Raw genomic sequence first — 13389 nt, 5'->3', positions numbered from 1 at the left:
GTTAATGCACTGTTGACCCTGCTCTTCTCACGATTTCCCTTTGATGCTTTCTATGTGTGTGCTGTGCTCAGTCACTCACTCATGTCCAATTCTTTGTGACCCCATGGACTATAGCCCACCATGTTCCTCTGTCCATGAGATTTTTTTCCGGCAAGAATACTGGAAGGGGTTGCCATTTCCCTCTCCAGGGGATCTTCCCAACCCAGAGATTGAACTCCCATCTCTTGTGTCTCCTGCATTAGCAGGCAGATTCTTTACCACTGAGCTACCTGGGAAGCCCAGTGCTTTCTATATTGCAGCATAAGATGCTCTGATGGGGAGAACCAACTTACCTAATATACAGCAGGCTTTTTCACCCTCAGTCCTTCCTTCCTGTCCCAGAAGTTGTAACATCATTGTAAACCTTTTGGTCTGATGCCAACCCATTTAAGCAAAAGAGAACTGAGACAGGAAATCAGTCCCACATAGATACTTGATGTTTCAAGATTCCCTTCAGTGATTCCAAAATACCTCAGTCAGCTCCAAAGTGATCACAAAGAGCATGCTCATTCTGTCCAAGCATTCACAACCCTGCCCTACCCCAATTGCACCTTGACAGGGCCTTCCCTACCTCATAAGCTGATGTACAGACCTGCTTATCATGCCCTGACAGTTCTGTCCAAAGCTGCTAATTTGGAGAGACCAAGAGCAGAGAGAGGGGTTGGCTTTCCTTGGAAGTCAGATGGGCAGCCTAAGACTGGGGCAGCAGTGGCCTCACAAATGCATGCAGAGGATCTGATTGAATGATCAGCTGTTGGGTGGCCAAACTGGGACCAGCAGAATGGTTCTTCCAGGTCAGTCCATTGACAATGCTGAGAGTGAGCAATAGGTGGTACAGAATTGTTCTCACCATTTTGAATAGCAGCATGGGGATTGAGAATGGGGACAGAACCTGGTTGAGGGAGCAAGATTAAGGATTCTCATATAATCTCCAATAATCAAATTGGGCAGTGATTAGTGGCATGTCCCATTACCTTCATGATGATATCTAATCCATCATTAGCTCTTTATCTCACTGCTTCACAGTAACTGATGAACCCACTATCTTAGAACAATATCTGGTGACCCACTACCCCCTTTTACTGCATCCAGTATTGCTTCTGGGGCTTCACTAAATGTTTTGTGACCCAGCATTATCCCCCAACTGGGGACAGTGTTTGCTAACTCCTCAGGAGAGTGTCTGGAGGTCTTGCCATTATCCCTTTCTTAATTCACAATGTCTGGACACCCTCCATTATCCTCCTTTCACCTTATTCCATCACTGTGTCACCTCTTACTAATTTCAGGAAATAATGTCTGGAGAGCTTCTTCATTACATCTCTCAGTTAACCTCCAGCATAATGTATATTACTTTGCCCCATTTGTGAAACAGTCTGGTAACCTCCATTCTCCTGATTTACTCCCATTTTCACCTAAATCATGACTGATGACTGCTTACAACAATCCTCAGAGTAGGAAACTATAGTATACCCTACGAAATCCAACTTTTAATATTACCTCCTGATTCTTTGACACCTCTATCTGGATGGCTTTTGTTTCCCTTCATTAATTGTCTCTCATAGTGATAGTGACAGTCTTCCATTACCCCCACACAGCAGTGTTTGTAACCATCCCCAACATAGTATGTGGTGATGCCCCCAATACTCTCTGAACATTGGTGTGTTGTGTTCATCTGCTTCCCTATCCCCAGGTAAGGGCAATGACTGATAAGACATCATAGACTTCACATTAGCCATCTCTGTAGGACCCCCATTAACAACTTGTACAAAGTCTCAATGACCATTACCCACTAATACAGTATCTGTGACTCTTCCATTAAATCCTGGTAATTCCTATTTCCCTATTTGTCCCCCAATAACATATGTCTACTGGTTCCTCGTTGCTCACATTGCTTCATCGGGCCACTTAGTGTGGCTCCTGCAAGTCCCCCTGCATTGCTTGTCCAAGTCCCCACTGTTTGCATGGACAGGAACCCTATGGGGATGGAGAAGGGATAAGGAGAGGGTACTAGCCTCATACACACTGTCCAGGGAATTGTTGGCCTGGAGTAGACTGGGGAGGATCTGGGGACCCCAGGAGATCACATGCTGAGATACTGACTTACTACATGAGGACTGATGCAAGCAATATAGCTAAAGCTGTCAACATGGATTAAAATCCTGGTGCCAACCCTGATGCCCAGTAACCTCCCCTGAGCCTTGATTGCTTCACCTGTAAAATAGATTTATGAAAGATGAAGGGATTTAATATGGTTCACATGAGGGGAGCAGAGCTAGTAGAGACCAATAAGAGTGTCCCTGTTGTTAATAATATTACCAGTTATAAATTGACACAAGACCAACCTCTGAATGGCTGTACCCAAACCTCACAGAGGGAAATGTATGTTATTTTATAAATTACTTTCAACTATTTCTCTTTTATATTTACTGTAACATAGTATCATAGTGCTGCTGTGCTATGCTTAGTTGCTCAGTCCTGTCTGGCTCTTTGTGACCCCACAGACTATAGCCCAGCAGGCTCCTCTGTCCATGGGAATTCTCCAGGAAAGAAGACTGGGTTGTCATGCCCTCCTCCAGGGGATCTTCCTAACCCAGGGATTGAACCCAGGTCTCCTGCATTACAGACAGATTCTTTACTGTCTGAACCACCAGGGAAGCCCAAGAATACTAAAGGGGGTAGCTTATCCCTTTTCCGGGGGATTTTCCCGGTCCAGGAATCGAACTGGGGTCTCCTGCAATGCAGGTGGATTCTTTACCAGCTGAGCTACTAGGGAAACCCAGTGTTATAGTACTGAGGTATTTTTAAAAATTAGATTTATTGAGATATCATTTACACACAGTAATACTCACCTTTAAAAATGTACAGTTCTGAGAGTTTTTGACAAATGCAGCATACAATCAAGGAGTCAACACTACAGTCAAGAAAACAGATTGTTCACTACCCTAAATTCCTTCCTATCTCTTTAAAAAATTATGAGTATTTCTTTCTTAAATGTTCTTTTTTTAAGTGGAGTATAATTGCTTTACAATGTTGTGTTAGTTCCTGCTGTACAACAACCTGCATCAGCTGTATGTATACATATATCCCCTCCCTCTCATCACCTCATCACACTCCTCTAGATCATCACAGAGCACCAGGCTGAGCTCCCTGTGCTATACAGCAGGTTCCTGCTAGCTATTTTACACATGGTAGAAAGGTCCTGTCCCTTTTTGATCAATCTATCTACTCCCAACCCCTCGATATTGCTTATCTGTTTCCTGTTTCTATAGTTTTGCCTTTTTCACGTCATGAATGTGTGTGTATCCATATAAATATATAAGTATGTATCTCCTTTTGAGTCTGACTTCTTTCATTTAAAATATCTGAGATTCATCCATATGGTTGTATAAGTTACAAATGAAAGTATGGTGATGAAAAGACAATGGACATAGTCATCAGGAAAATGCAAATAAAAACCATAATGACATACCATTACACGCTTGTTAGAATGTCAGTGAATAAATAACAGTACCAAAAGTTACCAAGAATGTAGAGCAATAGACACTTTCATGTATTGCTGTGGGAATGATACAGAGTAGTATATCCGCTATGGACAAAAGTTTCACAAGTTCTTATAAAGGTAACTATATACTTATCCTATGACCTAGCAATCCCACTTCTAGGTTTTTACCATAGAGAAATGAGAAATTATGTGTGTACTTGAATGTTCATAGGAACTGCATTCATAATCACCAAAAGATTGGAAACAGCCTAAATGTCCATCAATGGGTGAATAACTAAATACAGTATAGTATATCTATACAGTGGAATACTACTCTGCCATAAAAAAGCTGAGTTATGACACAAGCTCCAACATGGATGAATCTCAGAAGTATTAATGTTTTACTGTATGATAAATTATGTTTGATAAAAGATTATTTATTAAAAATTAGATTATAAATATATAGATTTGTACATTAGTTATAATTTTATATTGCATATCATTATATACTATAACATTGTATATAATATAGTATACTGCAGTATCTATTGTATATTCCTATTACAATAAAAATATTTTATATGATATATAATATGTACTATATGATTATATATTAGAATATGTAAGTTTTTCTATTTTGCAAGCCGGGCTTCCCTGGTGGCTCAGACGGTAAAGCGTCTGTCTGCAGTGCAGGAGACCCAGGTTCGATCCCTGGTTTGGGACGATCTCCCAAAGAAATGGCAGCCCACTCCAGTATTCTTGCCTGGAAAATCCCATGGACGGCGGAGCCTGGTAGGCTACCGTCCTTGGGGTTGCAAAGAGTTGGACACGACTGAGTGACTTCACTTTCACTTTCTATTTTGCATATGTCTTTCACATACAATTTTGGTTATTTGTATTTTTACAAGTTTACATTTAATGTTTATAGTGTAAAGTTATAACTATAATAAAAGGGGACATGAGATTGGAAAACCCTTTAATTGTAGCTGGTCACCATTTTTATTTTCTGTCAACACATCACGGAAGCTTGTTTCTCTTTGGGCCTCTGCTTGGCTGTGATCTCTTGAGACTCTGCTTCCTCAGTCTCCATGAAGCTTGTTGTCCTCTCTTTGTTTGGAGAGTTTACACACACACCACTGTGTATGAAGTACACACTCCCTATTTTGTACTATATTTGCGCTGCAAGTACCACCCTCTGACCTAATATTAAGTGTTTCTTTTTTTGATTTATCACCCTCTGACCTAATATTAAGTGTTTCTTTTTTTGATTTATCATTCTTCCCTCCCCACTGGACCATAACCCTCATGATGTCAGGACTTTGTCTTCCTCCTGCTGTGTCCAAGGCACCCAGCATGGCACCAACACAAAGTAGAGACTCAGTACAAGTTTGTCAAATGGATGGATTAATGATATCAATAGCACTGAGGTTGACCGAGTACTCCACACAGAGTGAACTAAATTTGTGGGAAGGAAGGAGAGGATAGGAGGGTGGGTTGGATCGAACCTGTGACCCCTGCATTGGCAAATGGATTCTTATCCACTGTGCCACTAGGGAAGTCCCAGAATTACTTTCTGTTTCAATGCAAAATCCTCTTTCAGGATGCCTCATATAGAGTGGGATGAATTCATTCTTGGATCTTCTTGGTCTTTTTATTCCTGTTGTCCAGTGACATCATCTGCAATATGACCATTTTTGTTTCATTCTTAAATATGTCCAATTTTAAGTCTGTGCTTTTTCTTATTAGCACTTAATCACATGGCTTCTACTATTTTTCATAAAGTCCATCCTAGGGAGTTCCCTGGTGGTTCAGTGGTTAAGACTCAGTACTTTCACTGCCATGGTCCCAGGTTCAATTCCCAGTCCCTGTTCAGAGAACTAAGATGCTATACAAACATACAAAAAAATAGAAAAGATTAATCACCAAGTATTCATTACCCAGATCCAACAATTATCAACACTTTCCCAACTTTGTGTTAAGCAACATTATCAAAAACCTGGAAATAAGGAAACTATACTGTGTCATCCTGTGTGCCTTTTCAAATCATACTAGAGCATGGTCTAACAAACCCACCCAAAGTCTAACAAACCATTCTTGAGAAAGTTTTCCTAAACTCAGCACTGTTTGCATTTGGGGCCAAATAACTCTGTCGTACCAGGTTGTTCTCTGTGTGGTTGAAAGCATCCATGGCATCCACTCCTCCCCCTAAACTGTCTCCAAAAATTGCTTAATGTTCCCTGGGGATTAAAACTCGACCAGTTTGAGAACCCACTGCTCTGGTAGCATGTACCCTTGTTTGGGTCACTTTTTACTAATAATTAGGATGCAGACTACATAGATAAAATGTTAACTTGGCAGTTGGTACATTTCATATATTTGTTCTATATAAACTGATTCTCTGAAGAAAAGATTACCTTCAAGCTTATGGTTTTATTGCCCTATAGGACATTAGTTTTTTTTGTTGTTTTTGTTTGTTTGTTTGTTTTTTGTTTGTTTTTAGTTTTTTAATTTTTAAATCTTTAATTCTTACATGTGTTCCCAAACATGAACCCCCCTCCCATCTCCCTCCCCATAACATCTCTGTGGGTCATCCCCATGCTCCAGCCCCAAGCATGCTGTATCCTGCGTCAGACATAAACTGGCGATTCAATTATTACTTGATAGTATACATGTTTCAATGCCATTCTCCCAAATCATCCCACCCTCTCCCTCTCCCTCTGAGTCCAAAAGTCCGTTATACACAGCTGTGTCTTTTTTTCCTGTCTTGCATACAGGGTCGCCATTGCCATCTTTCTAAATTCCATATATATGTGTTAGTATACTGTATTGGTGTTTTTCTTTCTGGCTTACTTCACTCTGTATAATCGGCTCCAGTTTCATCCATCTCATCAGAACTGATTCAAATGAATTCTTTTTAATGGCTGAGTAATACTCCATTGTGTATATGTACCACAGCTTTCTTATCCATTCATCTGCTGATGGACATCTAGGTTGTTTCCATGTCCTGGCTATTATAAACAGTGCTGCGATGAACATTGGGGTACATGTGTCTCTTTCAATTCTGGTTTCCTTGGTGTGTATGCCCAGCAGTGGGATTGCTGGGTCATACGGTAGTTCTATTTGCAATTTTTTAAGGAATCTCTACACTGTTCTCCATAGTGGCTGTACTAGTTTGCATTCCCACCAACAGTGTAGCAGGGTTCCCTTTTCTCCACACCCTCTCCGGCATTTATTGCTTGCAGATTTTTGGATCGCAGCCATTCTGACTGGTGTGAAGTGGTACCTCATTGTGGTTTTGATTTGCATTTCTCTAATAATGAGTGATGTTGAGCATCTTTTCATGTGTTTGTTAGCCATCCGCATGTCTTCTTTGGAGAAATGTCTATTTAGTTCTTTGGCCCATTTTTTGATTGGGTCGTTTATTTTTCGGGAATTGAGCTGCATAAGTTGCTATATTTTTGAGATTAGTTGTTTGTCAGTTGCTTCATTTGCTATTATTTTCTCCCATTCAGAAGGCTGTCTTTTCACCTTGCTTATATTTTCCTTTGTTGTGCAGAAGCTTTTAATTTTAATTAGATCCCATTTGTTTATTTTTGCTTTTATTTCCAGAATTCTGGGAGGCGGATCATAGAGGATCCTGCTGTGATTTATGTCGGAGAGTGTTTTGCCTATGTTCTCCTCTAGGAGTTTTATAGTTTCTGGTCTTACATTTAGATCTTTAATCCATTTTGAGTTTATTTTTGTGTGCGGTGTTAGAAAGTGATCTAGTTTCATTCTTTTACAAGTGGTTCTTTTACAAGGACATTAGTTTTATATCTATCTAACTTTGTAGTCTTATTGCAAGATTCTTTATTCCGCTGACTATATACCTATTTGTGTGTGTGTGTATGTGTGTGTGTGTGTGTGTGTGTGTGTGTTATGCTGTCGTTTCTCTTTGCAACCCCTTGGACTGTAGCCTGCCAGGCTCCACTGTCCATGGAATCTTCTAGGCAAGAATACTGGAGTGGGTTGCCATTTCCTATTTGAGCAGATCTTCCCAACATAGGGATTGAAACTACTTTGAACCAAATCACACCTACTTTGCACCAAATCTCCAATCCTGCTAGTTCCTTCGTTAATAAGTTAAATGAGTACCTGTACGAGTTCTAACTTTTTGAAAATTATACTTTGGGACTTGTATCACCAATTACCACCACCAACAACAGCCGTGACTCAAGACAGGATAGGATGGGGTGTGGTCTTCGCTCATGCCAGGCTACTCTCAAGATCTATCTTGATCCAGGAAACAGGTCACATTCCACCTAGATCCAGAACAGTCTTCACTCGTGCAAGGGCAAAGGCCTATTTCTGCTCAGGCCAAGGCACAGTTCTTTCTGCTCCAGAGTAGGGAGGAGCTATGCCTCCTTTTATGCCAAACTTGGGGCCTGGCATCCCTTTAAATGATGACAGTGTGGAAGGTCACCATATCTGGTTCAACAGGCTGAGACCTATCAGCCTAGGGAATAAATAAGAGCTGATGGTCACTGCAGGCTAGGTTAGCCCAGAGCCTTTAATTTGCCAAACCATGAATCCTTGGAGACTTGTTTCTCTAATGCCTCAGTCTAGAGAGGGCACTATCATAAGCCATAAGTGCTGTGATGGTCTCACCAGGGCCTCATCTTTCCACAAACTAGGGTAAAGTTTTGTCAGTTCTTTCCCATCTCTCTCTTTTCCCTAACATGATCTCTCAATACCCTAAACACTCTTTGGCTTCAAAAAATTAAGGTACAATTTACATATAATAAATGCACAAATCATAAGTGTTTACATTGATGAGTCCTGATGATTATACAGACTCTTGAAACCACCACCCTAAACAAGATATAGAACATTTTCATCATCCAAGAGATTCTCTTCAGAATCAATAGTTACTAGAGTCAACTGCTTTCTGATTTATAACTCAGTAGATTTGTTTTGCCTGTTCTTGAGCTTCACATAAATTGAATCCTACAGTGTATACTCTTAAACACTCTTTTTACTCATTTTCTTGTGTATTCCTTTCCCCCACCAGGCTGCAACATCTTGAGTATCCTTTATTTTATCAGAGACCTCAGTCCTCTCTTTGTTCCCTAATTCAGTGCCTTAGATATGTTGAAGCAAAATTTAACAATAAAAAAAAAATTTAACAATAATGGTAATGATCTTTGTTGTTGTTTAGTCGCTAAGCCATTGTCTGACTCTTTTGTGACCCCATGGATGTAGCCTACCAGGCTCTCCTGTCTATTGGGTTTCCCAGGCGAGAATACTGGAGTGGGTTGCCATTTCCTTCACCAGGGGATCTTTTCGATCCAGGGATCGAACATGCATCTCCTGCATTGGCAGGTAGATTCTTTACCACTGAGTCACCTGGGAAGCCTGTGATGATCCTTTACCTTTGTATAAAGTAGACATACCTGGCTCTGAGTCCTTCTGTTTTACTTATTAACTGAGAGATTATGGATTGGTCACCTCATCTCTATACTGCATTTTCTTTAGGATGGTGATGATAACACTGTTCTCATAGTGTTTGTGGATATCCTGAAATTTGTGGTGGGTGGTTTAGTCGCTAACTAGTGTTTGACTCTTTGCAATGCCATGGACTGTAGCCTGCCAGGCTCGTCTGTCCATTGGATTTCCCAGGCAAGAATGCTGGAGTGTGTTTCCATTTCCTTCTCCAGGGGATCTTAAATATTTCTAGCTGTCCTCATTTCAAGCTTATGCTAAGATTGTATTTCTGTTTCTATGTTAGGATTGTATTTCATGTGGTTGGGTGACTACTCAATGAATAGTGAGAGGAAATGACTTGTGTCATTTCTGAGGCAGAGCATTTAATTCCAAGCATAAGACACTCCAAGACTCTCTTTCCTTTTACCTTTATGACTGGTGCTAGAATGAGGGTAGCCCTTGAAGTGAGAAGGCCATTGACAGGCCAGGCGTGTCACAGGCACTCTCTAAATGGTCACTTTTGTTAATTACTATAATTATTTCAAAAATGTCACATAAACCCACTTGGGTTAATTCAAATGAAGCAAGACTCTTAAACTCTTTGTTAAATTTTAAATATCTAACAGAACCTTTAATTTCTGTATTATGCAAATGAAGAGGAAATGGCTAAAAATCCCCTCTGACTTGATAGAACAATCACAAGTTTAGGAGCTTAAGAAATCCAGAGAGATCACTTAGAGCATTTTTACCAAAAGGATCTAAATTAACTACTGCTGAATAACAAATTACTCCCAAACTCAGTCGCTAAAAACAAATATTTATGACAGTAAAGGATATGGGAGCTGCTAGCTGGGTGGTTTGGAGTCCCTGATGTGGTAGCAGTCTGTGTACTGATGGGGGCTGCAGTCATCTCAAGGCTTAATTAGGGTATAGTATTTGTTTCCAAGGTGACCCACTTGATACAAAACGACATCAGTTCCTCCCTGACTGTTAGCAGAATATCTCAGCTCCTTGCTACATGGGCCTGTTCATAGTCTTGTCTCAGTGTCCTTAATGACATGGCAACTAACTTCTCTCAGAGTAAGTTACTTGAGGGAAAGAGCATGAACACCTCCAAGTCAGAAGGTGGGGTGTCATTTACAACTTACTCTCTCTTCTATTGTATACTATCAACCTCACAGATCTGCCTTGATACAACGTGGAATGGGGGTACACAGGGTGTGAATGCCAGGAGGTAGGAATTGTTGGGAGTCATTTTCATTTTATTTTTACTTTATTTTAAATTATTTTTTGCTCGCTGGGTCTTCATTGCTGCATGCAGGCTTTCTCTAGTTGCAGCAAGCAAAAGCTACTCTCTAGTTGTGGTTCGTAGGCTTCTCATATGTTCCTGTTACAGAGCACAGGTCCTAGGGTGCATGAACTTCAGTGGTTGTGCCATGAGGGCTTAGTTGCCCCTAAGCATGTGGAATCTTCCTGGACCAGGGACTGACCGATGTTCCCTGCTACTGCCAGCAAATTCTTCATCTCTGGACCACCAGGGAAGTCCAGGAGTCATTTTAGAAGTCAGATGTTACAACTATTTTGACCACCAAATAGAATTATGGGTTTATTTTTTTTTAAGTATTTTCATAGGACAAAGCAATCATTTCAAGAGATGTTCCAAAACAATTACTGTGATGTGCAGAGCACTGCTTTGGCTGGTATTAAAAACAAGACTCTGGTGAATGCTCTCTGTACCATGCCGATATGCTGAGGGCTGGCTTCTTCCTGAACACACCTACAGACTCTGCCTGAGACCTGCTCATAAGGCAGGCTGAAAGTGCTACAGCTTTAAGGCCTTTACAGTAGCCCTCAACAATGAGGAACCAGAGATGACATATAACTATCTCGTCTTCATCAACTCTTGACTGAGCCCCCATTGCTCAGGGATACTCTACTCATGGATGCACTCTGTGTGGGTCTTCATCCCTCGAGGTCTCACCCATCCCCTACCTGTCAAATAAACAAACTGCACTCACACCCTTGTGTTTTCTGGAGCATGAAAATAGAGGAAAATCTCACTCAAATAGAGTAGGGAGGCCTGAAGGGGGAGATCTCAGGCAGTACCACCCCATGTCAATTACAGGAAGAAATGTCAATTACAGACCCCAACAGAGGAATCAAAAGGAAATAGTTATCATTCACAGGCCTCAACAAGAAGAGATGTACATTGTACCTCCTATAAGAAATCCACTACCCCAGCAACTCAGCCAATGAGAAACTGTCATCACTCCGAACTTTCACGTTTCTCCAAGGGGACTTTCCTTCAAAACCACCGCCCCCCGCCAACCTTCCCCTCACCCCCCAAATACCTTCCTTTTTCTTTATAAAATTAAGTTTCTTTTCCTCGTTTGTTGGACTTGCCTATGAGTTTTGCTGTAGCTTGCTTGTCTGGAATTGCAGTTCCCTGCTATTCCAGAATAAACCCATTTTCTGGTAAAATAACTGGGCATTTTATTTTTAGTGTGACTAGAGTAAAGCCACCTATGATAAAGACCAGGCTCTTCACATATTCTTTCAATAACCAGCTAAGTACTTCCTATTTGCCCTTTCTTGCTGCTCCGCCCCCCTAGTAAAGACTCCTCTTCCTCCCGGGGCCTCAGGCTCCCCAAGAGAAAAGCTTCTCTCTTCCGCTGTTCACCAACATACAAAGCTGACCCAGACAAAGTTGTACCTTGCTTTACGGACGTTCCTCCTGGGAGATGGCCGCACACACCGCACTTAAAGCTGTATAAAACGTACGCGGCCATCTTACCTCACTGTCTGCCCTACTGGAGACAACGAAATCTTAATTTCCAGGTCAGGGAGACGCTATATTGACCTCAGGAGGTTTGGGTTTCTGAGATGCTAAAAGCAGCAGTGACATCTGTGTTTAGGGACCCAGAAACACTTGCTTCTTCCCGCCCTAAAATAGCCTAATAGCCTAACAAAGGGTCTAGTCATCCGCTGTACGGTGCAGATTCAAACATGGCCGCCCCCTGCAAGCGGTTGGCTAGTGGGCGCGGCCATAATACCTTCTCTTAACATTCAGAAACCCAGAATCCTGTTCTCTGGAAAGATGCCAGGTGGCGGCAGCCAGCCTCAAAGATGCGACTGAGTCTGCGCACGACCACTCGTTTTGGGAAGAGCTCATACCGTGGAGAGGCAGCGTGGTACGGCAGTCAATTTCAGGTTATGGGCGCGGATGCGGGGAAAATGGGAAAGATCAATGTGAGAAACAGTCAAAATTCAAGACGTGTGTAGGATGGCGATCAGGCGACTACGGTGGCCCAACTGGGTCAGTCATGGATACCCGTAAGGGTCAGAGAGTGAGGGGATTGAAGGGTTAAGTGATTGGGCGTCTGAGCCTCTTGGGAGAGAGAGTCTGTGGTGGCGGGTTTATGGGAATCAGCGTTAGTGTCTGTGAAGAAGATGGATTGGGAGTATGTGGGAATCAATAAACTAGGGTTCTTGACTGACAGAATGCGTGGAAGTCAGTTTATAGTGATCTTCAAGTGTCTTGAGACAAGTGAGTTTCTTCGAAGACGCTGATTTGATCGGCGTTAGGACTCAGTGATCAGAAGCCTGAGGGGTCAGTGACTGGAGGTTCTAAGTTCTGTTTATGTACCTGAAGCTGGTGATTGTGGAAACTTCGAGGTTCATACTCATTGAGGGTGGTCAGTGAGGATCAATGTTTGGAGAAACGCTTTAGGCAATCAGTGATGGAGACACCCTTTAGATCGTCGCTGGAGAGGAATCTGAAGATATCAGTGACCCGACTTGTGTAGATCAGAGTATGGGGAATAGTGGGATCAGTGGAGGAGGGGGTTAGTGATTTGGGACTGTCATTCACTGTGGGGGGAGGTGGGACAGTGAAAGTCAGTATTGGTTCCCAGTCATTGGGATATCATTGGAGATCAGTGTGGGTTTGCCATCAGAGATCTGCCTAATTCACTGTTCCGCAATCGGAGTGGATCAGTGAGTTTTGTAGTCACTGACTAGTGGTCTTTGACAGTCATATTTGGACATTCTGGGATATCTGTGACCGCAATGGCCACTGATAATTGTATATTGGAGACACCCGCTATGTATGTGACTAAGAGGCTTACTGCCGGTTGATGCTGGGGCTTGCAAAACGCAGAAGTTGGGGATGGGAGAGGCAAGGAGTTGAGGCTGCATCTCTGCAGAGTGACATTCCCCAACTGATTAGCAGCCAGTTCTATTAAGTTGTGAAGGCTAAAGCCCACCTCAAACTATTTTTGAAACCTCCCTCTCCAAGAATTCTCTGGCCTTTCAGTGGTTTGGACTCCCCAAGTTCATTGCTGAGGTCCCAGTTTCAATCCCTGGTTGGGGAACTAAGATCCTGCAAGCCAATCAGAGCAGCCAAA

At 42.0% G+C, this 13389-nt stretch overlaps 1 protein-coding gene across 2 annotated transcripts in view; it reads left to right on the top strand.

The window, feature by feature from the left end:
- ZNF793 (zinc finger protein 793) overlaps positions 12082–13389 on the top strand; it is a 30721-nt gene continuing 29413 nt past the window's right edge. For both annotated transcript variants that reach the window (XM_013971211.2, XM_013971210.2), the window contains exon 1: positions 12082–12174. The gene's annotated coding sequence lies outside the window, so the exon portion shown is untranslated. The remainder of the gene's footprint in view (positions 12175–13389) is intronic.

Source organism: Capra hircus, chromosome 18 (genome assembly GCF_001704415.2).
Source record: "Capra hircus breed San Clemente chromosome 18, ASM170441v1, whole genome shotgun sequence".
NCBI classification, from domain to species: domain Eukaryota; kingdom Metazoa; phylum Chordata; class Mammalia; order Artiodactyla; family Bovidae; genus Capra; species Capra hircus.
This window is presented reverse-complemented; position numbering and strand designations above follow the sequence as displayed.